Genomic DNA, 27,160 nt, shown 5'->3' with positions numbered 1-27,160 from the left:
TGCTCTATTGCATTAACCCTAACCCTTATTTAAGTGTTTATGCATCGCTAATGTACCATATACTGTATACAGGCATGTGATTTTTCCGTCTATAGTCGGAAATCCGTCTTTTTTATCTCTGTAAAAATATACAAAATTATTTTCAGTTTTCCTTCGTTTTTTCCGACCTACAAATGTGTTAAAATCTTGATACGTCTCTTTGCCATACCTGCCAACAACTACGGTTTTCCTGTAATGAGTACGGTTTTTGATAATCCAGTGGTAAAAACTACGGTTTTCATAAAAAATTATTAATTTAAAAATGGAAGCTACGTCGCGAAGCAACTCCACGGGCAGGGGACAACATATACGGGAAACATCAATGACGATTGGTTGGTTTATGTGTAAGAAAATCAATGATTGCTTAGTTGGTTTACTATGATGAGTCACGATTGGTTGAGATTACGGCAAAACATTACGGACAGGCAAATCAGAGGCAAGATAGGGCAGGTCATCAAACCAGGAAGAGAAATCACAACAGACATCCCAAATGACAACGAGGAGTTGGAGAAGAAAAGAGGGAATATTCACGCGGGCAATTTATTTATTAAAAAAACTAGTGGAAGATGGCAGAGGGATTGTCTTCCTACTTCCTACTTGGCCAAATTTGGACAAATGTACGCGTCTGGATAAAACATTAATTTGAGTTGTTTACCATGTAAGCCCAAATGAAAACTGCTCTCGACATGGAAGACGTAGAATACACATTTAAGAACACATGATTGTGGCAGACATGTGATGACTTTTGCTACAGTATAGCCCAGTGGTCTCAAACGTACAGCCCGAGGGCTAGATCAGGCCCGCGAACAGGTTTTATCTGGCCCGCGGGATAAGTTTGTTAAGTATAAAAATTAACCTGACATTTTTGAATGAAAGAAACTGCTGTTCTAAATGTGTCCACTGGCAATAGCAATTCTTTGCATCTTTGTAGATGATACTAGGTATGTACAAAATATACCACATGTTAGTACATCAGGCGAGGAAAATGATCAAACTACATAAATAGCATCCTGTAATTTGATTTTCATATACTTTTTTTATCTTGATAGTTTGAAAATTAACGCCAATGAGTTGACTGATGAACATTATCACAAAATTAATTCAGAAAATATAAATAACGACGTATAAAGATAGAATACTATTAACCGCAACATGTAAGTGTAAAAAAAAACCCCAACAACATTATGATTTGTACAATTTCAGAATGTGCTTGTTCTATTTTTAAACAAAGAAAAGGATCTGAAGTTGTCTTTATTTTTAAGTTATCGTGCCGTGATTTTACCAGTCCGGCCCCGGATCTAAAATGAGTTTGACACCCCTGGTATAGCCTGTCTAAATGCTACATTTCATTTTCAATGTTGTTTTACAACAAGATAGAAGCTGACATTTTGTTCATTATTCTTACTGTTTATATTTTGACATTGAATATTGGCCCCCAGACCCCTGGCTTATTTTCGGTATTTTTTTATTAAGTTCACATCACATGCCTGTGTATACCACAAATGTCAAATTCAAGGGCCCTACACATCATCTTATATGGCCAGTACAAGCCTGGAAATATTACGCCTCAATAAAGTACTTTATCTTTTAATCTATTTCCATTTTGACTGAAAAATTGCATGTACTGCATGCAGTTGCATTTATTTTCATTTTGTTGGTAAAATAAAAATAAATACTTAAATATTTGCTGGATTTATGATTTCAAAGCAAGTTATCCATCAAATTGTACAACGTAAAAAAGGCAATGTATTTTACTGTAAAAAACTGGCAGCAGAGTTGGTGCCGTAAAAAAAGTGGTACTGTTTTTCCATTTATAATAATACACTGTAAAAACGATAACACATTTTACGGTAAAAAAAACAAAAACAAACAGTGGTAGTGTTTTTGCATTTACAGTAAAAAAACAAAAACATTGTATAAATTACAGTACAATTTTTGTGACAGTTGCCATTTTTTTACTGCATAATCTACAGATTGGTTTTCAGTGTACATAAAAAAATGTAACATTATTTTTTTATTACGCTTTTGCAGATACAGTTTTGAGAAAATACATTCAAAGAACCTATCATTGATCTGCATTTAAACAGGGCTATTATATATGAACCATATGTTAGATGATTAAAAATCATTGAGCTTTAAGGGATCACAGTCACAAACTGAGGAGTGTTTGTTCAGCCTCTTCTTAAAGCCATGCTAATAATTAAATACATAGGCAATTGTGGAAAAACATTATGATCCTGATACATTTATATTGATATTCAGTAATACAATATTTACCCTTATGGGTACCATCTGATGGCTTCTGCACTGTATGCTGTGTTATGTGGACTTTGATAAAAACTGTTGCACTTTATATACTTCTGCACTTTAAATGAAACTGAAACTTTATGTGCAGTTAATCATGTGACCACCTGGCTCTGTTTGATTGGTGAAACGGAGTCAAACGTCACCAGTGACTGCATTTGATTGGTGAAACGCAGGCATGCATAGATCCTACTTTGAAGGTCTGTCTGACAAACTAAAACAAACAAAGCGTGCATTAACAGATCGATAAAAATCAGTAGCGAGTAGCGAGCTGAATGTAGATAAATGGAGCGGAGTAAAAGTAGCATTTCTAACCTACTCAGTGGCCTACTGGTTAGAGTGTCCGCTCTGAGATCGGTAGGTTGTGAGTTCAAACCCCGGCAGAGTCATACCAAAGACTATAAAAATGGGACCCATTACCTCCCTGCTTGGCACTCAGTATCAAGGGTTGGAATTGGGGGTTAAATCACCAAAAATGATTCCCGGGCGCGGCACCGCTGCTGCCCACTGCTCCCCTCCCCTCCCAGGGGGTGATCAAGGAGATGGGTCAAATGCTGAGGACACATTTCACCACACCTAGTGTGTGTGTGACAATCATTGGTACTTTAACTTTAACTTTCTTCTCTATAAATATACTCAAGTAAAAATAAAAGCATGTTGCATTAAAACTACTCTTAGAAGTACAATTTATCCCAAAAGTTACTCAAGTAGATGTAACGGAGTAAATGTAGTTCGTTACTACCCACCTCTGGTCACCATGGAGGCGAGGATTAGTGATTTGGAAGTAGCTAAAACACTGCCGACAGCGGATGGATGTTCGCTGCTAACTAGCTAGCCATGTCTTAAAGCACCTCTTCCTGAGGGCGTTTCAGTGTTATAACTATCCTTTATCTTTAGTTTTTAAGCCAAAATGCATCCATTCTCCCTTTTCTGTCTACACACTGTGTCTGCTTGTAAGTACTCCGTGATTGTGCGCTGCCGAACATGCCCCTCTGCTCGCAAAACCAGCAATGTCACGACATAACGTCATGCCCGGAAACCGGTACTTTTCAAACAGAGTATAGTACTGAAACAAAACGCCCGATAAAATGTCTGCTAATAGGTGCTATTTTGTGGTCCTTATACACACACCATAGTAATACTTGCATGTTGAAGAGTACGTCTGACTACTGTAGCCGACAATTTATCAAGTGATGCGGCTTCATAGCTTTTTGAGCGCAGTGTGTAATGTTCTATATTCTCAATGGAACATATAAGATTTTGGTGTTGTTTACTTGAGTCATATTGCAGTCTACACATATCTCCTATGTGCGACTGCCATCATATTGCAGTCTACACGTATCTCTTATGTGTGACTGCCATCTACTGGTCACACTTATCATCACACCATGTACCAAATAAAATAGCTTCGAAGTCAGTAAGCACAACCAGAATTATGCCGTACATTAGACGTACCGGGTTATAAGGCGTACTGTCGATTTTTGAGAAAATAAAAGGATTTTAAGTGCGCCTTATAGTCCGAAAAATACGGTATGCTTACATATTTAATGTCGATGCATGTTGGGTAAACCATCCAATTTTCAAATTCAGAATGAGAACATTTATTTAGATTTGCACTAAAATTAAACAGGTTATTTCCTGTTTTCATGCTCCACCCTACTACAAAATGCCACACATTTGACGTAAGTCTCTTTCTGGAGGAGGCCAACGGAGCCAACTTTTCCCCCTGTTGCCATAGAGACCATTAATGTACAGTACAGGCCAAAAGTTTGGACACACCTTCTCATTCAATGCGTTTTCTTTATTTTCATGACTATTTACATTGTAGATTGTCACATCAAAACTATGAATGAACACGTGGAGTTATGTACTTAACAAAAAAGGGTGAAATAACTGAAAACATGTTTTATATTCTAGTTTCTTCAAAATAGCCATCCTTTGCTCTGATTACTGCTTTGCACACTCTTGGCATTCTCTCCATGAGCTTCAAGAGGTAGTCACCTGAAATGGTTTTCACTTCACAGGTGTCATAGTTTTGATGCCTTCAGTGACAATCTACAATGTAAATAGTCATGAAAATAAAGAAAACACATTGAAATGAGAAGGTGTGTCCAAACTTTTGGCCTGTACTGTATAAAGAGGCAAATGTCGGGGCTGTACCTGTGTGTAACGTGTGCGTGGAAGAATTACTGCTCTACTACTTTGCCTTTAACTGTCAGGAAATGAGCCATAATCTGCAAGCGTTTGACTGCTGCAGCATTCCTGTGAAATGACACAAGTTGGGCTAGATTAGGGCCTTGGTAATTAGCTCATTAGTCAACATAAACACATGGCAGGGCTCCCCCCTGGTTGTACGCGCCCTGCCCCCACAGCTGCTGGTGCAAATAGGTTCACACACACACACACACACACACATGCACAAACACGCACATTTGCACGCAAGCAACCCCAATTCATCATTCATCCTTTCTTCTGGACTTTTTTTTTTTCTTTTCCACCTTCTTTCCCCGGGTTTTCTGTCCTTCTCTGGGCCTCGTCATCTCCTCTCCGCTCCAGACAAGTCACTCTTTCATATTGCTGGCCTGGGGGCTGAGGGCCCGGGCCACTTTTCACCAGCACCTAGCAGCTTATCAGTGCACTTTATCAGCCTGAGGGAGGCAAATGAGGGTTGAGAGCGCTTCGGAGCAAGCGAGAGGCTGTCAGCCAAACACATATTTGTTACCAGGTCCATGCTTCCAGGGACCGCTTTACAACCAGGAAGAGTTCTTAAGGGTCGTGTGTTTTCCAACACAGGTCATGCTTTGTGCGGCCGCCACACAGCAACACTCTTGTTGCTCCGGGGACAGATGCTGAACAGTGGTGGACTGCTCCTTCACACCTCTTGAATGCAGCTGGAGGTCACGGCTCCCCCCCCCCCACCAACCCCACCTACCCCTGGAGGTCAGCATAATACTCCCGTTCATCAACACATCACAAGCCCAATGACAGATCGTGCAAACTCTCTGTGCTAGGTGTTGAAGTTTGAGTTTCAGGTCTCCCTGGTTGATAAGATCACGCATCAGGAAAAAAAAAAAAAATCTAGCCGTTGAGTTTGTACCCAAGATGCATTACAACGCGTTTTAGCACCTCGGATTTCAGTCACAGGCAGCTTTTCATTTGGGGAACAGAAACTGGGTGTGTACCCGTTTGATGGTGTGTTGTGATTGACATGAATTGACCATTGACCATTTGTGTGGCTGCTCACTGTACGGGTCCTGTCGCGGAACCATTCGGGAAGTACTGTTCAAAAAGTGGGTCAGGCTGACAGAAAGGTGTGTTGTTAGGACCAACCGGACATTTGGAAATACGGTATCTCACAAAAGTGAGTACACGATTCACATTTCAGCAAACATTATTCTCAAGGGACAATAGCCGAATTCGCATATACTATTTACTTAGACTTAGACTTAGGCTATGTCTACACTAAACCGGATAACCCCTTAAACGAATAATTATTTTGCCTAAGCCTCGTTTCAGCCACAATAAATCAGCGTTTAAGGTTCCCCTCCTCGGACAATTTTTTACACGGGTAAGTGCGCCGTCTATTTCTTGAATCTCCGGTTCTTAGCTTTGTATGGACTCATCGATCGTTTACAAACTGAGTTCGGAGACGAAGTGACGCCAGAAAGACCTTGCCCACACAGGAAGTGACGTCAGAAATATGGTGGTGAGTCATCCAGGCATGCCCGTGTGGAAATCCCACATGAATACCTTAAGAGAAGCAAACGCACGATTGCAGCTATTTGGGATACAACACATCTCAGACGGCAACATAGACGGTTGAGCGATGTTTTTGCATAATGCCTGGAAGAACGGCAGCCTGGTGGAATATGTTTGTCAACGAGTGTGTTGTGCCAGCTGAGCGGCAAAAGAACTTTCAAATGTCCAGGTCAGCTGTGATTCTACTTACCGAAAAACTTTGTCCATTTGTCGAAGGAGAGTCAACGACAGACTACGAAAAACAGCAAAAGCATTTGGACTGGCAAAGCAGACTATTACTAGTTATTGTCCGTCGAACGATTACTCAACGTATAGTTTTGTAGTTTTGTACTCTTGGCAGCACGGTGGGAAAGGGGTTAGTGCGTCTGCCTCACAATACGAAGGTCCTGAGTAGTCGTGAGTTCAATCCCGGCCTCGGGATCTTTCTGTGTGGAGTTTGCATGTTCTCCCCGTGACTGCGTGGGTTCCCTCCGGGTACTCCGGCTTCCTCCCACCTCCAAAGACATGCACCTGGGGATAGGTTGATTGGCAACACTAAATTGGCCCTAGTGTGTGAATGTGATTGTGAATCTTGTCTGTCTATCTGTGTTGGCCCTGTGATGAGGTGGCGACTTGTCCAGGGTGTACCCCGCCTTCCGCCCGATTGTAGCTGAGATAGGCTCCAGCGCCCCCCGCTACCCCGAAGGGAATAAGCGGTAGAAAATGGATGGATGGATGGATAGTTTTGTACTCCATAACTATTGTGAAGCCATGAAGTGGTTGCGGCCGCCAAGTTCGACCGCCAATTTCAGCCTACAAGCACAATGTCCTGAACAGATAACTATTATTGTTGTAAAATGTTATTTATCACATAGTTTACTTTCACACGTCCATTAAAGATATGATTCATGTATGATGGCTCAGGTGTGATTCACTACAATAGTCTTAAAGGCCTACTGAAATTAAATTTTTTTATTTAAATGGGGATAGCATATCCATTCTATGAGTCATACTTGATCATTTCGCGATATTGCCATATTTTTGCTGAAATGATTTAGTAGAGAACATCGACGATAAAGTTCGCAACTTTTGGTCGCTGATAAAAAAAGCCTTGCCTGTACCGGAAGTAGTGTGACGTCACAGGTTGAAAGGCTCCTCACATTTCCCCATTGTTTACAATGCAGCGAGAGCGATTCGGACCGAGAAAGCGACGATTACCCCATTAATTTGAGCGAGGATGAAAGATTTGTGGATGAGGAATGTGAGAGTGAAGGACTAGAGTGCAGTGTGGGACGTAACTTTTTTCGCTCTGACCGTGACTTAGGTACAAGGGTTCATTGGATTCCACACTTTCTCCTTTTTCTATTGTGGATCACGGATTTGTATTTTAAACCACCTCGAATACTATATCCTCTTGAAAATGAGAGTCGAGAACGCGAAATGGACATTCACAGTGACTTTTATCCCCACGACAATACATCGGCGAAGCTCTTTAGCTACGGAGCTAACGTGATAGCATCGGCTTAAATGCAGATAGAAACAAAAGAAATAAACCCCTGACTGGAAGGATAGACAGAAAATCAACAATACTATTAAACCATGGACATGTAACTACACGGTTAATGCTTTCCAGCCTGGCGAAGCTTAACAATGTTGTTGCTAACGACGCCATTGAAGTTAACTTAGCAACGGGACCTCACAGAGCTATGCTAAAAACATTAGCTATCCACCTACGCCAGCCCTCATCTGCTCATCAACACCCGTGCTCACCTGCGTTCCAGCGATCGACGGCGCGACGAAGGACTTCACCCGATCATAGATGCGGTCGGCGGCCCGGAGACGGAGGAAGTCAAGGTGAGGTCGGCGGCTAGCGTGTCTGCTATCCAAGTCAAAGTCCTCCTGGTTGTGTTGCTGTAGTCCGCCGCTAATACACCGATCCCACCTACAACTTTCTTCTTTGCAGTCTCCATTGTGCATTAAACAAATTGCAAAAGATTCACCAACTCAGATGTCCAGAATACGGTGGAATTTTGAGATGAAAACAGAGCTTTTTGTATTGGATTCAATGGGGTCCGAATACTTCCGTTTCAACGATTGACGTCACGCGCATACGTCATCATACATAGACGTTTTCAACCGGAAGTTGCGCGGGAAATTTAAAATTGCACTTTATAAGTTAACCCGGCCGTATTGGCATGTGTTGCAATGTTAAGATTTCATCATTGATATATAAACTATCAGACTACGTGGTCGGTAGTAGTGGGTTTCAGTAGGCCTTTAACAGCTGCTGATGATGAGGCAAGCAAGGTTTACTGTTAAAAGAAATGTGGCAATAGTCTTCATTGAAACCCAGGGTAAGACTACACTTCCTGGTCAGAGGTGACTGACGCACGCATTTTTTTCGCGCATGCGTACGAGGTTGCGTTGCGCCGGCGGACGGAGGGGGGACAGGGTCTTAAACGACCATTGTGTGTGTGTGGACACGGATAAGGTTAGGTGGGATTTACCCTGGATAACCTTAGCCGGCTTAGTGTAGAAGGGACCTTAGACAAACTTTATTGCGCCACAAGGGAAATTGTTCCACACAGTTGCTCAGTTACAAAGGATGGAAAGGGTAAAGATGGAAAGGATAATGCAGGTATAAAGTAGACTAGAAATGTACCATAGTAGCAATATGAATATAAGATATATATAATATTTACATATTATATATACAGTATACAATATATACTGATATTTTATAATATTACATTATATTATAATAGTATATAATATATACAATATACTGTATGACAAATCCCAATTACCATGTACAATATTACAGTATATGTAACAGCTGCAGCAAAAAAAAGGGCAGCATAAAATAGAGAGTAGATCCAGCAGAAAATATACATTATAAACAAAGAGGTAACTAACATAGAAGCGGTCAGGTAATAGACAGATATCATCTATTGCTGTATGGTGAGTGATTATACAGCTGGATGGAGTGCGTGATGAAGGAGTTCTTGAATCGAACACTGTGGGAACGAAGTTGAAGGAGCCTGTTGGAGTATGAGTCCCTCAATTGTCTGGTATGGTGGGTGGGCAGGATTGGCCATGATGGTGAGCAGTTTGTCCAGTGTCCTCCTGTCCCTCACTGACACAAACGCCTTCAACTGTGTGCCAATAGTTTGGCCAGCTTTCCGGATCAGTTTGTCAATCCGGTGTAGGTCCCTTTTGCTGGTGCTGCTTCCCCAACAAACCACTGCAAAGTACAGGGCACTTGCCACAACAGAGTGAAAAAAAGATCTCCAACAGCTTGCTGAACACATTAAAGGACCTAAACTTCCTCAGGTAAAAGAGTCTGCTCATGCCCTTCTTGTATACAGCTTTTCTGTTGTCCTTCCAGTCCAGTCTGCTGTTCAAGTGGACTCCCAGGTACTTGTACTGCCCCACCACTGCCACCACCCAGCCCTGGATGTTGACAGCCTCCACAGGGGTCATTTTCTTCTTATATATATAGTTTATATAGTTTACAATGGTTTTAGCTAGCCAACTAGTCTGACACAGTTGTTAGCCATAACAGCAGTGACTAGGATGGTGGAAGCTGGGTTCATACAGGGAACATACATGTTCATTGTGTACTCAACTTGTGCTGCAAGTTATTTAGACAATAATGGCTGTATTTTTGGTTATTTTCTGTCACTGCTGTAGAATTGCAACTGTTGGTGTGGTCCCAGGATGCAGGAAAGGTAGGTAAAGTGCAAGCGCAAGATCCCCTTATTATTAGGTACCAGTCAAAAAAGTAACAGAGGTCTAGCAGGAACTCAGAAAGCAACAGAACACATTTGAACCAGCAGTGAAGGAGGGAATAACATTGAAATATATAACATTAATTAAGAATGTGGAACAGGTGTGCTGGCAGGACAAGGAACAAAGTAAAGCTGATGCAAAACACAGAGACCAAACAGGATACAGAACCAAAACAAGCTCACCAGGACAGGAAATGATACGAAACACAGACAAATAAATAACAAAGTCCAAACTAGCATGTGATCATGACAATTTTTAATGAATAGCAAATATTTACTGCTACCCAAGTTAGCTGTAGAACAAAAAGGTTGTGGCCTATGTCACCAGTGACAATGATTGGTGAGGTCCAGTGACACACCTTGCTCTCTGGCAGAGGGGCCACGGTGTTATCTGACATGATGAATTCCACTGACACTTTAGCTATCTTAATGACTCTGTGTATCTATTCATCAGCTTCCTCTCCTCTTCCCCCCACTTTGGCCTTGCTATGGACAGACTGTAATGTGCCCGAGTGACGTACAGACAGAAAGTAATGGCAGTGGCATTTTTGACAGCTCAGCAGTGATGACCCATCAAACTCTAAACTCACATACATGCAGACAAAACTTGCGAAAGACCAATTTTGAAAAAGGATCTGGAGGACAAGCATGTTTTGTAAATCTATAAAGTGTTTCCTTATAAAGTGACATCGCCAACTACTGGTCTGGCATGCACATTACAGCATAACTTGGTAAGAGAGGGGACAGACAGAGAAAAGTAAAAACAAAAACAATCGCAAAAGTCATCACCAGTGTGGATTTAGCATGGTTTAAGAGGGGACAGTCAGAGAGAAACTACATCACTGACATTTTTAGTGGATTATTGCCATGTACGCGTATGCATAATGAGTGTCTTTTGGGTATCTTTGAGTGCCACTTGGTTGGACTTGAGTAGAGAGGGGACAGACAGAGAAAAGTGAAAACAAAAACAATCGCAAAAGACATCACCAGTGTGGATTTAGCTTGGTTTAAGAGGGGACAGTCAGAGAGAAACTACATCACTGACATTTTTAGTGGATTATTGCCACGTACTCCTATCAATAAATAGTTTTTGCCTTTTAAGTATCTTTGAGTCCCACTTCCTGGTTGGACTTGGTTAGAGAGGGTACAGATAGAGAAAAGTGAGAACAAAAGCAATAACAAAAGCCATTACCATAGTGAATTTAGCTTGGTTTAACAGGGGACAGACAGTGCAAAACTACATTTTACATACTTTTTTAAATGGATTATTATGGATTATTATTATATTTATGAATATGGATTCATGTGTTTTGCCTTTTAAAATATTTTGGTGTCTCACGTCCTAATTTGACATAGTTTAAAAAGAGACCGACAAATAAAAACAATATCGAATTACATCAGTAAAATTAGCTTGGTTTGAGAGGGGACGGTCAGAGAGAAACTACATCACTGACATGTTTAATGGATTATTGCCATGTACTCATATCCATAAAGTGTTGTTGACTTTTCAAACTCTTGGAGTCTGACTTCCTGGTTGCAAGTGGCACATCCTTCCTGGTGTGACTCCAATGACACGTTCTCCAACACCCATTGAGCACCGCCTTGCTTCACAGTTTGCAGCCATGCATGCAGAAGGCCCTTGGACTTCAAGCTTTTGCTCTCGACAAATGGCCGACTAACTGCTGTCGTTTTTGACACCTGTCCTCAGAGTGGCCCGACGGTGATGAGGGACATTTTTGTGCGTGTCCGAGTTTTGAGTTTTGTTTGAAGCTGGATGACGACAGATAAAACGCTCAAGGCCGATTGATATTTGTGTGCAGTGTGCACCAAAGGTTATTTGACTGATTTGTTATCATGACAAATGGTCTGTTTGCCCGAACTTTCAACTACATGAGCATCATGACTTAAAGTTATGGTAAGGAGTGCCCCTTTATGGGTATGAACTGCTAGTCCAATAATAGGAAACTAAGGAAAATAGGGGCCCATGGTCAACTAGGCTAAAATAGACGCACTTTATTAGAACTACCGTATTTTTCGGACTGTAAGGCGCACTTAATACCCTTTTTTCTCCAAACTCGACAGTGCGCCTTACAACTCAGTGCGCCTAATGAACGGAATAATTCTGGATTTGCTTACCGACCTCGAAGCTATTTTATTTGGTACATGGTGTAATAATAAGTGTGACCAGTAGATGACAGTCACACATAAGAGATACATGTAGACTGCAATATGACTCAAGTAAACAACACCAACATTTTATATGTTGCATTGAGAATATAGAACATTACACACAGCGCTCAAAAATCTATCAAAATGTTTTAGTACGACATTGGAAAGATATGAAGCCGCACCGCTTCATGGATTGTACTGTGCTTCAACATAGGTGTATTATTATGGTGTGTGTATAAGGTAAGACATATTATTTGGCGTTTTGTTTCGCAATATTATGCAGAAGCAACTTTTCTTACCTTCTGGTACCAGCTGATCTGTATTTGTCCTGAAAATGTGCGCGTGTAGTCGATAAGCTTCTTCTTTTTCTCTATCTTCTTGTTATGGGACATTCATCCTCCGCTGTTGCCATTTCTAATATAAAGTAGTGTAAAGTTCTTACTTATATCTGTCAGTAAACTCGCCATGAAAGCGCTAAAACATATCGGTAAGTGAGTTTACATTATTCACCCAAGGAACTTTAGTTATTAGAGAATATAAATATAGAAAAAAAGAAATGCAGTAGGTGTGCAAAGAGTGGAATTTAAACAGAACTTTGCAGTGCATATTCCATTGACAGTCGCTATTATCCAACTAAGTAATACGTTTGTTTGACAGGGAAATTTACGGTTGTGCAATATTTTTTTTTTACCTATATTTTAACCTTCGCCCTTTCCGAGTCCACCAATGACCGACACACACCACTCCAGCGGGACTTCAGGACAGAAATAAAGGCAGATGCACTTTACCGTGAGGAGCATTTGTTTTTCTTTCTCGCTCGCTTGGCGTACAAGTGGCTAACCGGTGTGCGGTCCAAGTATTCTGATCGTAATAGTAGCTCAGTGTTCCGGGAATTCACGGGTAAAAATGAGTGTGTAAAAAAAAAAAAAAAAAAAAATTGGTGGCGGCGGTGAGGTTTTCTGGGTAATAACTCCATCTCTCTGTATTGTGGTGCAGGAGAAGGGAGGAGGAGCAGGTTCCATTGCCTGCTGTCCATGGAAAGCACACTCGGCACATTCTGCAGACAAGGGTCTTCAGGGAGGAAATAGAGGGGAAATTGTGCAGAAAGTGTAAAAAAAAAAAAAAAAAGGGAATCAGGAGAGTATATATGGTTGACTTCGCACAAAGAAAGAGTCCTTGTTTTCACTTCTTATGTACACGTGTGATGTAAATAAAACTTTTAAGTATTGGTACACAATGGAAATGTAAAGCCATAAGCACATTAGCATTGTAGCATTCATTTTACACTGAAGGTATTTTTTAAGGGCCATGTGTTTCCTCATTATCAACGCTTTTAAGGGCCTTTTAAATGAGAGGTTTGTTAATCCTCTCTGGGGGGGAGCTCATCTGTGCCAGGTGCTAACTTAACTGACTTTTAAACTCTACCACATGCTGTCACCCTAATGTCAAGTCATGATTATGCTAATGACCCCCCACAGTAAATTGTGAGGAACCTTCTGTGACATCTGTCCCTTTTATATCAGTTTTATTATCATATTTATTATGTCATCTTTCAATGTTTCTGTTGTATGTTTGTTGTGATTGTGCTATTTGTACAAAACCCAAAACCAGTGAAGTTGGCACGTTGTGTAAATGGTAAATAAAAACAGAATACAATGATTTGCAAATCCTTTTCAACTTATAATCAATTGAATAGGCTGCAAAGACAAGATATTTAATGTTAAAAAATTATGAGAAACTTTTATTTTTATTTTTTACAACTAATCATTAACTTTGAATTTAATGTCAGCAACACAATGCAAAAAAGTTGTCACAGGGGCATTTTTACCACTGTGTTACATGGCCTTTCCTTTTAACAACACTCAGTAAACGTTTGGGAACTGAGGAGACACATTTTTGAAGCTTTTCAGGTGGAATTCTTTCCCATTCTTGCTTGATGTACAGCTTAAGTTGTTCAACAGTCCGGGGTCTCCGTTGTGGTATTTTAGGCTTCATATTGCGCCACACATTTTCAATGGGAGACAGGTGTGGACTACTGGCAGGCCAGTCTAGTACCCGCAATCTTTTACTACGAAGCCACGCTGTTGTAACACGTGACTTGGCATTGTCTTGCTGAAATAAGCAGGGGCGTCCATGATAACGTTGCTTGGATGACAACATATGTTGCTCCAAAACCTGTATGTACCTTTCAGCATTATGGTGCCATCACAGATGTGTAAGTTACCCATGCCTTGGGTATTAAACCACCCCCATTCCATCACAGATGCTGGCTTTTCAACTTTGCGCCTATAACAATCCGGATGGTTCTTTTCCTCTTTGTTCCGGAGGACACGACGTCCACAGTTTCCAAAAACAATTTGAAATGTGGACTCGTCAGACCACAGAACACTTTTCCAATTTGCATCAGTCCATCTTAGATGAGCTCGGGCCCAGCGAAGCCGGCGGCGTTTTTGGGTGTTGTTGATAAATAATGTTAAGTATCTTGTCTTTGCCGTGTATTCAATTGAATACAGGTTGAATATAGGATTCTGTTTTTATTTACGATTTACACAATGTGCCAACTTCACTGGTTTTGGGTTTTATATTTCAGCTATGTGAAGTACTATATAAGATCTCTCTGAGAGAAGTGCTATATAAATACATTTTACTTACTTACTTACATTTGGGATTTATTTAAAAAATAATAATATATTAAATCATGCAAAAATAAATATACACTAGTATTATTTTATTACATTAAATTAAATATAAATGATTGTTTTGTAATTATTTTTATAAAACTAAAATGACTAAAAATGTAAAGTATTTTTAATGATTCATATCCAGTCACTTATGCAGTGCCAATAAATACTGGATGCCATCCTGCATCCAGTTTTAATCTGTAAGGAAGACCCTTCAAAGAGACTTTCTCTGGGTTCCCAGCCCACAAAAGAGCCTGTTTTTGGGACTGAATGAAAAGCGGTGTGTCACCGGAGGGAAACGTGTCGTGGCGTGTTGTACGTATCAAAAGAAAAATAAGTGTATGTGATGAATAAAAGGAGGATGGAAAAGGTTGTACACTTCACAGCCTGCACCGAGCAAGGAAGAGACCCCTGGGGTTTTTGATTATTGAAACACAGTTAAAAGTGTACTCTGGCTCTGTGTTGTAGAAAGCTGCATCCTAATAACAAACACTCACAAAAGGGGAAGCTCCTGTTTAGGCTGCCCGTGTGATGAGGTACCACATACTGTATACACACTGTATCCTACACACTAGCTACACTAGTACACAATCCACACTATTCCACTTTCAAGTTGTGCCCTTTTTAAATCAGTTTTTCTCATTGGAAAATATACAAAGTAACACTCATAACCATGCGCCAAAAACTGTATAATAAAACTAAAATAAAGTAAAAAATACTGTATTTGTCCACAAAAAATGGAAAGGAAACAGGAAGGGGCTTAAAAAGCAGTATTTTCACCTTTTTTTATGATTGATGTTTTTTACATTTTATTATTGTGAAAAAAATAATGATTACAATCATTTCTGATTTACATTTGTATTATTAATATTTATAATTTATAAAAACTATACATTATTATAATTATAAAATTATACAATTCCCAATTATTATTATTATATTAACAACAACAAAAATCAATTAAAATCCAAGGATCTGAGCCAAGGATGTCGTTGTGGCTTGTGCAGCCCTTTGAGACACTTGTGATTAAGGGCTATAAAAATACACTTTGATTGATTGATTGTTTTTGTTTATCATTTATCGTTTGGTGTTTCTTTACAACAGGGGTCCCCAAACAGGGGCCATATTGGGTTAAAACAATATTGCAGGGGGCTGTGCTGTAGATATATATATATATATATATATATATATATATATATATATATATATATATATATATATATATATATATATATATATATATATATATATATATATTCATTCCTTGCGCACTAATTGACTGAAAGAGCGTGCACTTGCCACTGATGATGTCACGTTATCAATGGGAAAATGCATTTTTAGACAATATCATTTGCCTGAGCAGCTAGGAGTCACCGAGAGTAACACGTGGTAGAAAATGGATTAGAAAAGACAGATTTAAAAAAATAATAATCCAATAATTTTTTCATTTTTTATTTTTATTCTTTTTTATTTGGGTCTTCCCGCGGGCCGGATTTTGGACGCTGGCGGGTCGTAGTTTGGGGACCCCTGGTTTAAAAACAAAAGCGCTCCATTATAATTTCTATATCAAACAATATTTTGCCAGAATTGCTTTGAACTTTCTTCCCAAGAATCGGAATTTAATTCCATCGAGAGTTTTTGTAAGATTCACACCCCTCGTATATGACTTTATTTACGTTAGCATCTGCTTAGTAAAGTCAAGTTCTGTGTGTATTTTGATATGTTATAGCATGGTACTGAGCAGCCATATCCAAAAGGTTATATTTCCTGTTCTATGGCAGGCTACAGCACCCACCGCGTCCCCAAAAGGGACAAGCGGTAGAAAAATGAATGGATGGATGTGCTGCCATCTTTTTTGTGACTGTCCGCAACATTTAAGCTCTTAGCCATTTGTTTGGTGCATTTTTTAATCTTTTGTGGGGAAGGAACTAAAGTATAAGTTGGCTCAAATTATGATTTGCAAAAAATACATCGACTTATATGTCATATTACAGGCCTAAACAAGAGGTTTCCATCCATCCATCCATTTTCGACCGCTTGTCCCTTTTGGAGTCGCGGGCGGTGCTGGAGCCTATCTCAGCTGCACATGGGCGGAAGGCGGCGTACACCCAGCCTACCCAGGATAAGTCAAAGTCTATATGTCCTTATATAGTCAATACACTCTTATATAATGAAAGCTATAACTTAATATATATATCTTGTAGGGTTGTCCTGATACCAATATTTTGGTACCGGTACCAAAATGTATTTCGATACTTTTCAATACTTTTCTAAATAAAGGGGACCACAAAAAATTGGCATTATTGGCTTTATTTTCACAAAAAATAAATATATGTTTATTATTGCAATCGAACAACAATTTTTGTCCTTAAATAAAATTGTGAAAATACTAGACAACTTGTCTTTTAGTAGTAAGTAAACAAACAAAGGCTCCTATTGTGTCATTATTGTGTAATTTCTCATTCTATTATTTTGTCAACATTATAAAGGACAAGCTGTTAAAACGGATTATTAATCCACTTGTTAATTTTCTGTTATTATCTGCTTATTATCTGCTTCAACATGTTCTATCTACCCTTCTGTTAAAATGTAATAATCACTTATTATTCTGTTGTTTGATACTTTACATTAGTTTTGGATGATACCACACATTTAAGTATCGATCTGATACCAAGTAGTTACAGGATCATACATTGGTCATATCCAAAGTCCTCATGTGTCCAGGGATGTATTTCCTGAGTTTATAAACATAATATGTATTTTTTTTAAATAAATACATTGGAAACCGGTACTTTACAAACAGAGTATAGTACCGTTTTTTATTCATTAGCACTGCGATACTATACGAGTATACCGTACAACCCTAATACCTTGTAAATAATAAACTCACAAATCAGCACTGAATAATGACTAAGTGTACATTCCCAGATCGTTTTAAAGCCAGCTATAATTGTTGTGCCTTGTTGGAGGTCCGCATTCCGCTGCAGTGTATATAAAAGGACATGTTGGCGTTGTTGGATCATTGACTTCTGATCAGAGTGAAGTTCATTCGCAACGTTTCCTTCAACGGGAGCTTTTCTTCTTACATCCTGTGTTCATAGAGGAATGTCTGCAGCAAATGTCCTGTAGCAGGAAGTCATAGATTTATCTGCATGTCGGCCCATGAATTTGTCGTGCCTGACAGGCGCGGTAATGGAGCGTAGAAGAAGCGTCCAGATTCCAACACAGGTAGAGAGAACCTGAGCACGGGACCTCAGCTGATTAGGAAAATGTGCTTTTGCCTCGAATAAACAAACATAACAGTTTGTGGTGCACTGACTTTCTTTTTCTCTGGCGTTAAACAAAAAAAAAAAAGTGTGTGATTAGCTGTTTTGCGTGTCGTCAACAGTTATTCATCTCTTGGAGGGTAAGCAGATCTCAATAGGAGGAGGAGTTGAGATGTGTGTTAGAACTTGAGAAGTGTTAATCAGAGAGAGGATGTGGGCCTTCTGGCCTACCTGATTACCACCAAATGGGCCAACAGCAGCAGCTGGGCCTTCTGTGGGGTATGTAGATGTGTGTGTGTGTGTGTGCTTGTGTGTGTGTGTGTGTGTGTGTGTGGTCAGGACACGAGTTGCACAGTAATGAGGGGAAAAAGAGCCACATATTTTTTATTTGACTAATCTTACATGCACTATAAGAGCAGGAGTCTCTCTAAACCAGGGGTCGGCACACCAAAATGTAGAAAGAGCCACATCAGAACAAATTTACGAAAAAACAAACGGTCTGGAGCCGCAAAAAATTAAACGCCTTATATACAGTCGTGGTCAAAAGTTTACATACACTTGTAAAGAACATAATGTCATGGCTGTCTTGATTTTCCAATAATTTCTACAACTCTTATTTTTTTGTGATAGAGTGATTGGAGCACATACTTGTTGGTCACAAAAAACATTCATGAAGTTTGGTTCTTTTATGAATTTATTATGGGTCTACTGAAAATGTGACCAAATCTGCTGGGTCAAAAGTTAACAGCAATGTTAATATTTGGTTGCATGTCCCTTGGCAAGTTTCCAAACAGCTCAATTTTTGTTTCAGCTGACATCACATGGACAAAGATAAGACCTTCTGGAGGAAAGTTCTGTGGTCAGATGAAGCAAAAAATTAGCTTTTTGGCCACAATACCCAGCAATATGTTTGGAGGAGAAAAGGTGGGGCCTTTAATCCCAGGAAACCATTCCTACCGTCAAGCATGGTGGTGGTAGTATTGTGATCTGGGCCTGTTTTGCTGCCAATGGAACTGGTGCTTTACAGAGAGTAAATGGGTAAATGAAAAAGGAGGATTACCTCCAAATTCTTCAGGACAACCTAAAATCATCAGCACGGAGGTTGGGTCTTGGGCGCAGTGGGGTGTTCCAACAGGACAATGACCCCAAACACATGTCAAAAGTGGTAAAGGAATGGCTAAATCAGGCTACAATTAAGGTTTTACAATGGCCTTCCCAAAGTCCTGACTTAAACGTGTGGACAATGCTAAAGAAACAAGTCCATGTCAGAAAACCAACAAATTTAGCTGAACTGCACCAATTTTGTCAAGAGGAGTGGTCAAAAATTCAACCAGAATCTTGTGGGTGGCTACCAAAAGCACTTTATTACAGTGAAACTTGCCAAGGAACATGTAACCAAATATTAACATTGCTGTATGTATACTTTTGACCCAGCAGATTTGGTCCCATTTTCAGTAGACTCATAATAAATTCATAAATGAACCAAACTTCATGAATGTTTTTGTGACCAACAAGTGTGTGCTCCAATCACTCTATCACAAAAAAATAAGAGTTGTAGAAATTATTGGAAACTCAAGACAGCCATGGCATTATGGTCCTTACAAGTGTATGTAAACTTTTGACCACGACTGTACGTGTCTATACCAGCGATATCAGCCTACTATCAAAATTACTATGTGTTGTAGCCATTCTTTGCTCTGATGACTGCTTTGCACACTCTTGGCATTCTCTCGATGAGTTTCAAGCACACCTGTGAAGTGAAAACCATTTCAGGTGGCTACCTCTTGAAGCTCATCGAGAGAATTCCAAGAGTGTGCAAAGCAGTAATCAGAGCAAAGGGCGGCTATTTTGAAGAAAGTAGAATATAAAACATGTTCTCAGTTATTTCATCTTTTTTTGTTAAGTACATAACTCCAAATGTGTTCATTCATAGTTTTGATGCCTTCAGTGACAATCTACAATGTAAATAGTCATGAAAATAAAGAAAACACATTGAATGAGAAGGTGTGTCCAAACTTTTGGAATGTAACTTTCACAATGTGTCGTACTGATCAATTAAGGAATATTATCAAGTTATTAATAATAATTTAATTCAGGGGGGTCTGGGAAATTTTGTATCCCTCTGGGGGTCATGACCTTTGATGTAACCGGCATTAAAGTTATGCTTTTAAGCCCTCGACTTGTAGCAGATAGAAGCTAAGAACCCGGTCGCCACGTTTTTGTTTGTTGTGTCGTATTTGAACGTGCTGAAAGGACTATCATGGCCTCCCCCTGTAGTGTTGTGTAGTCACATAATGACACACATGCGCATGTAAACTTCACAAGCTCAAGTTCTCAAATAATGTCTTGTCAGCTGCAACGCTATTTAATGCTCGCTGACTTTTACAAGACAATGAAAACAAAAAATATGTCTTTAGGCTCTGGAAAACTTCAACATTATGACCTTTTATTGACTAAACTTCACTTATTAGTAGCAGAGTACCAATTTACTACCAACTAGGGTTGTCCCGACACCAATATATTATACATGTATTTCGATACTTTTCTAAATAAAGGGAACCACAAAAAATGGCGTTATTGGCTTTATTTTAACAAACAATCTTAGGGTACATTAAACATATGTTTATTATTGCAATTTTGTCCTTAAATAAAATAGTGAACATACTAGACAACTTTTCTTTTAGTAGTAAGTAAACAAACAAAGGCTCCTAATTACTCTGCTGACGTATGCAGTAACATTTTGTGTCATTTATCATTCTATTATTTTGTCTACATTATGAAAGACAAGTGGTAGAAAATAAATTATTAATTTACTTGTTCATTTACTGTTAATTTCTGGTTATTTTTCGTTTCAACATGTTCTATCTACACTTCTGTTAAAATGTAATAATCACTTATTCTTCTGTTGTTTGGATCCTTTACATTAGTTTTGGATGATACCACAAATCTAGAAATCGATCCGATACCAAGTAGTTACAGGATCATACAGTGGTCATAATTAAAGTCCTCATGTGTCCAGGGACGTATTTCCTGAGTTTATAAACATAATATAAATGTTAAAAAAACGAAAAAAGATTTTGTGATGCTAAAAAATATAGATGTAATCATAGTAGTATCGACTAGATACGCTCCTGTACTTGGTATCATTACAGTGGATATCAGGAGTAGTTACACCCATGGCAATTGTTTACATTGTGACGCCGGTGAGCTATTGTATCCTCCTACGGTGTGTAGTGAAGCATGTTTAGCTATTCCTTGTCCTGCAGGGATGATACTTGTAAGAAACTCACTCTATTTGTCGCCATGGAGGCGAGGATTAGTGATTTAGAAGTAACTAAAACACTGCCGACTGCGGATGGACATTAGCCGCTAGCGAGCTAGCCATGTCTTAAAACACCTCTTCATGAGGGCGTTTCAGTATTCATAACTTCACCTTTATCTTTAGTTTTTAAGCCAAAATGCTACTTTTTAGAAGCGATATGATACCGAATATGATTAGATAGTATCGCGGTACTACACTAGTACCGGTATACCGTACAACCCTACTACCAACATTACTCGCTTTGGTTCGCAGAACTCGAGTTTCCAATGTGTCATTAAACGCATCAAATGGACCTGTTTTATTAAGGAGGAGACTAAGGCCAGCGGAAAAGTGGAGACCGTGGAATACAATCCTGCAAGTTAACATGCATATTTATTCGTTTTCTAACAATTTTTATGCTTTTTTCTGTCCAATGTTTGTCATTTTTAGCACTCTAACATTTACCTTATACAAAACCCAAAATCAGTGTGTAAAGGATATCACCACATGGGCTCAGGAACACTTCAGAAAACCACTGTCAGTAACTACAATTGATCGCTACATCTGTAAGTGCAAGTTAAAACTCTACTATGCAAAGCGAAAGCCATTTATCAACAACACCCAGAAATGCCGCTGGCTTACCTGGGCCCAAGCTCATCTAAGATCGACTGATGCAAATTGGAAAAGTGTTCTGTGGTCTGACGAGTCCACATTTGAAATAGTTTTTGGAAACTATGGACGTCGTGTCCTCCGGAACAAAGAGGAAATGAACCATCTGGATTGTTATAGGCGCAAAGTTCAAAAGCCAGCATCTGTGATGGTATGGGGGTGTATTAGTGCCCTAGGCATGAGTAACTTACACATCTGTGAAGGCACCATTAATGCTGAAAGGTACATACAGATTTTGGAGCAACATCCAAGCAAAGTCTTTTTCATGGACGCCCCTGCTTATTTCAGCAAGACAATGCCAAACCACGTGTTACAACAGTGTGGCTTCGTAGTAAAAGAGTGCGGGTACTAGACTGGCCTGCTAACGCTAGCAGCGACTACATGAAGCCACTGCTCGTTTATCACTCCGAAACTCCCTGAGTGTTCAACAATGCTACAAATATTCCCAGACACAAAGTAAAATTATTTTCCTTTTTTGGGGCTCTACGTAGGTGAAAGACAGGACCGAGCCCCCTCAAATAAATTTATTGCCCCCTCAAATCGACATTTTTGAAGTTGAGAAAGTACATTTTAATATACCATATTTTCTGGACCATAGGGCGCACAAAAGATGGAGCTAACTGTTTTAATGACATTCAGACTTTACTTCAATCAATAACGGAGCAGCATCTTCTCATCCGTGGCACACTAGTGCATAACAACGCTGGAAATGTGTCCCGTTAAAAACAGTCCAACTGGAACTCTCTAATAAATAAAGTTCCTTGGGTGAATAATGTAAACTCACTACACCGGTATGTTTTAGTGCTTTCATGGTGAGTTTACTGACAGATATAAGTAAGAACTTTACACTACTTTATATTAGATATGGCAACAGCGGAGGATGAATGTCCCATAACAAGAAGATAGAGAAAAAGAAGAAGCTTATCGACTCCGGTGTCTGCACGGACTACAAAGGTGGATACGCGCAATTTTTCAGGATTTATGCAGATCCCAAATACAGATCAGCAGGTACCAGATGGTAAGGAACGTTGCTTTTGCATAATATTGCGAAACACAACGCCAGATAATATGTCTTAACTTATACACACACCATAATAATACTCGTATGTTGAAGCACAGTGCAATCCATCAAGCGGTTTGGCTGCATAGCTTACCAAAGTCGTACTAAAACATTTTTTTATAGATTTTTGAGCGCCGTGTTCTACATTTTCAATGGAACATATAACATTTTGGTGTTGTTTACTTGAGTCATATTGCAGTCTACACGTATCTCTTATGTGTGACTGCCATCTACTGGTCACACTTTTCATTACACCATGTACCAAATAAAATAGCTTCGATGTCGGTAAGCACAACCAAAATGATTCCGTACTTTAGGTGCACCAGGTTATAAGGCGCACTGTCGAGTTTTGAGAAAGTGCGCCTTATAGTCCGAAAAATACGGTCCGGACAACATTAATACATCACATGTTGACAAAAGTATCGGCAACAGCGGAGAAATTTGCTGAAAAAGAAACACAATACAACAGGGGTCGCCAGCCCGTTAAATGCCATTCATCAGTCGATCTTTAGGACCCTACCAGTCGATTGCAAAAATACAAGGAAAAAAAAAGATTAATATGACATTAGTGACACACCCACTCAAAGTACGGATTTTGTGTTGATTTATTGTGCATACAAAAGTAAACATTGACATGTGCACACACAGCGATAGATAATAAAACAAGGCGGCAGCAAAGAAGGACTTCCCCGTTTATCCCTTTCTTCATCACACAGGAAAAACCCGCCAAGTGAACAGCTGATTTTACTACATCCGGCGCTGACGTAAGAGAACCATGTGACTCACGTCCCATTTGTGACCATAGGATGAACAAATACACTATAGCACTATAGTGGCCACAAACAGTTAGCTTCTACAGCTGGGGTGCCCAAAGTGTGGCACAGGGACCAACTGTGGTCCGTGACTCGTTTGTCGTTAGCCCAGGCACATTCCAAAAAAACCACTAGCAAAAATTAGGAAAACAGCAAAATGCACAATGAGAAAAAAACTAAATGTTGACATTAGCTAATAATAACAACACAAATATTATAATATTGTTTAAAAAGAAAATCAATATATTTTTTATTTATTATCATGTATTCCTTTATTGTACATTTTAAACTGTATTTATTCAGATGTATTAAACAAAATCATGCATGATTAAACTGTTAGCACAGGAGTCGGCAGCCCAAAACGTTGAAAGAGCCATATTGGTCCAACAATACAAAAAAAAAATTGTCTGGAGCCGCAAAAAAAGAAAAGCCATGAATAAGTCTTATAATGAAGGCACCACATGACGTAAGTGTCTATATTAGCTATAATAGCCTACTATCAAAATGACTATGTGTCGCAGGCTGAAGCAAATCTTCGTTGACAGAAATGTTGAAGTTTAATATTTATTCTACACATTTTTACAACATTGGTAAATCAGAGGCTACTCAGAAGGTGAGATAACTCCTGGAAATGACTGGCTTTTAATGGCCAAAGGTGTACTGTAGATGTGTGTGTCCAAGTTGAAGGAAACGGCAGGATGTCTTCTTCTAATAGGTAATGTTTTCTGTGGTCTGGAACAACATGGCACACAAACAACTATCTGAAATGCAGCCAATATTACATACAGATGATGTGTCATGAGGCATGCAAAACTAAATTATATACACAAAGGACATAAGTAAAGGATATTACAAACCCCGTTTCCATATGAGTTGGGAAATTGTGTTAGATGTAAATATAAACGGATTACAATGATTTGCAAATCATTTTCAACCCATATTCAGTTGAATATGCTACAAAGACAACATATTTGATGTTCAATCTGATAAACCTTTTATTTTGTTGCACATAATCATTAACTTTAGAATTTGATGCCAGCAACACGTGACAAAGAAGTTGGGAAAGGTGGCAATAAATACTGATAAAGTTGAGGAATGCTCATCAAACACTTATTTGGAACATCCCACAGGTGAACAGGCAAATTGGAAACAGGTGGGTGCCATGATTGGGTATAAAAGTAGATTCCATGAAATGCTCAGTCATTCACAAACAAGGATGGGGCGAGGGTCACCACTTTGTTAACAAATGCGTGAGCAAATTGTTGAACAGTTCAAGAAAAACCTTTCTCAACCAGCTATTGCAAGGAATTTAGGGATTTCACCATCTACGGTCCGTAATATCATCAAAGAGTTCAGAGAATCTGGAGAAATCACTGCACGTAAGCAGCTAAGCCTGTGACTTCGATCCCTCAGGCTGTACTGCATCAACAAGCGACATCAGTGTGTAAAGGATATCACCACATGGGCTCAGGAACACTTCAGAAACCCACTGTCAGTAACTACAGTTGGTCGCTACATCTGTAAGTGCAAGTTAAAACTCTCCTATACAAGGCGAAAACCGTTGTTCAACAACGCCCAGAAACGCAGTCGGCTTCGCTGGGCCTGAGCTCATCTAAGATGGACTGATACAAAGCGGAAAAGTGTTCTGTGGTCTGACAAGTCCACATTTCAAATTGTTTTTGGAAACTGTGGACGTCGTCAAAGAGGAAAAGAACCATCCGGATTGTTATAGGCGCAAAGTTGAAAAGCCAGCATCTGTGATGGTATGGGGGTGTATTAGTGCCCAAGACATGGGTAACTTACACATCTGTGAAGGCGCCATTAATGCTGAAAGGTACATACTGGTTTTGGAGCAACAAATGTTGCCATCCAAGCAATGTTACCATGGACGCCCCTGCTTATTTCAGCAAGACAATGCCAAGCCACGTGTTACATCAACGTGGCTTCATAGTAAAAGAGTGCGGGTACTAGACTGGCCTGCCTGTAGTCCAGACCTGTCTCCCATTGAAAATGTGTGGCACATTATGAAGCCTAAAATACCACAACGGAGACCCCCGGACTGTTGAACAACTTAAGCTGTACATCAAGCAAGAATGGGAAAGAATTCCACCTGAGATGCTCCAAAAATGTGTCTCCTCAGTTCCCAAACGTTTACTGAGTGTTGTTAAAAGGAAAGGCCATGTAACACAGTGGTGAACATGCCCTTTCCCAACTACTTTGGCACGTGTTGCAGCCATGAAATTCAAAGTTAATTATTTGCAAAAAAAAAAAAAGTTTATGAGTTTGAACTTCAAATATCTTGTCTTTGTAGTGCATTCAATTGAATATGGGTTAAAAAGGATTTGCAAATCATTGTATTCCGTTTATATTTACATCTTGTCAGGCTTGTCCCTGACAGTTTGGCTATGTTTTTGTTTTTCCTCTGCGTTTGTCTTAGTTTCCTGTCAGTGCTTTTATTTTGTCTTCATTTCCTGATTATCTCCCTGAGTGTTTTGTCCCCTCAGCTGTGGCTGATTGGCACCTGGCCACACCTGGTGCCAGTCAGCCAGCTGCTAATTATACCTGTCCTGCCCTCCAGTCACGGCTGGATCATTGTCATTGTAGTGTCTACCTGAATGTCACTTGTCACTTCTACCTGTAGCTTCTACCTATTTGTCGTTGTAGCTCCGTCTACTTTTGTCCACTCCGCTTTAGTCATAGTTCCTTCGTGTCACAGTATGTGTTTTTGTTTATTGTCCACAGTTAGCCTTTGTGCTATTTTAGTTTATAGCCTAGTTTGTTCTCCGCCTTGTGCGCGCCTTTTGTTTGTTCCCTTTTGTTTGTTTTTTGCTATAGTATCTGAATTCAATCATGTTTTCCCATTCAATGCCCGCCATCATCTCTGCATCTTGGGGTTCGTCACCGAAAAACTATGACACATCTAACCCAATTTCCCAACTCATATGGAAACGGGAATTGTAAATGAGCTCAAATATACCTACAAATGAGGCATAATGATGCAATATGTACCGGTACATACAGCTAGCCTAAATAGCATGTTAGCATCGATTAGCTTACAGTCATGCACTGACCAAAAATGCCTGATTAGCACTCCAACAAGTCAATAACATCAACAAAACACACCTTTGTGCATTCACACACAGTATAAAACGTTTGGTGGACAAAATGAGACAAAAAAGGAGTGGAAGATTTTACATGTAAACAAACTGTTGCGTCACAGTCCACACTATGGTGAGTTCAAGAAATGCCGAAATTAGTAGGACAAAACAATGTTCAGTGAAGCATACACAAAAAACATATTAAACAGTGGGCTTTCTAACAATCGGGAAG

General features: G+C 39.5%; 1 long non-coding RNA gene across 1 annotated transcript in view; it reads left to right on the top strand.

Annotated features, from left to right (window-relative positions):
* LOC133631344 (uncharacterized) overlaps positions 1-13,547 on the top strand; it is a 47,940-nt gene extending 34,393 nt beyond the window's left edge. Inside the window, exons 2-3 of the long non-coding RNA XR_009821448.1 lie at positions 5,137-5,283; positions 13,038-13,547. This is a non-coding gene — a long non-coding RNA (uncharacterized LOC133631344). The remainder of the gene's footprint in view (positions 1-5,136; positions 5,284-13,037) is intronic.
* Positions 13,548-27,160: the final 13,613 nt, after the last annotated feature.

The sequence above is a fragment of the Entelurus aequoreus genome, linkage group LG16, assembly GCF_033978785.1.
Source record: "Entelurus aequoreus isolate RoL-2023_Sb linkage group LG16, RoL_Eaeq_v1.1, whole genome shotgun sequence".
Classification (NCBI taxonomy): Eukaryota; Metazoa; Chordata; class Actinopteri; order Syngnathiformes; family Syngnathidae; genus Entelurus; species Entelurus aequoreus.
This window is presented reverse-complemented; position numbering and strand designations above follow the sequence as displayed.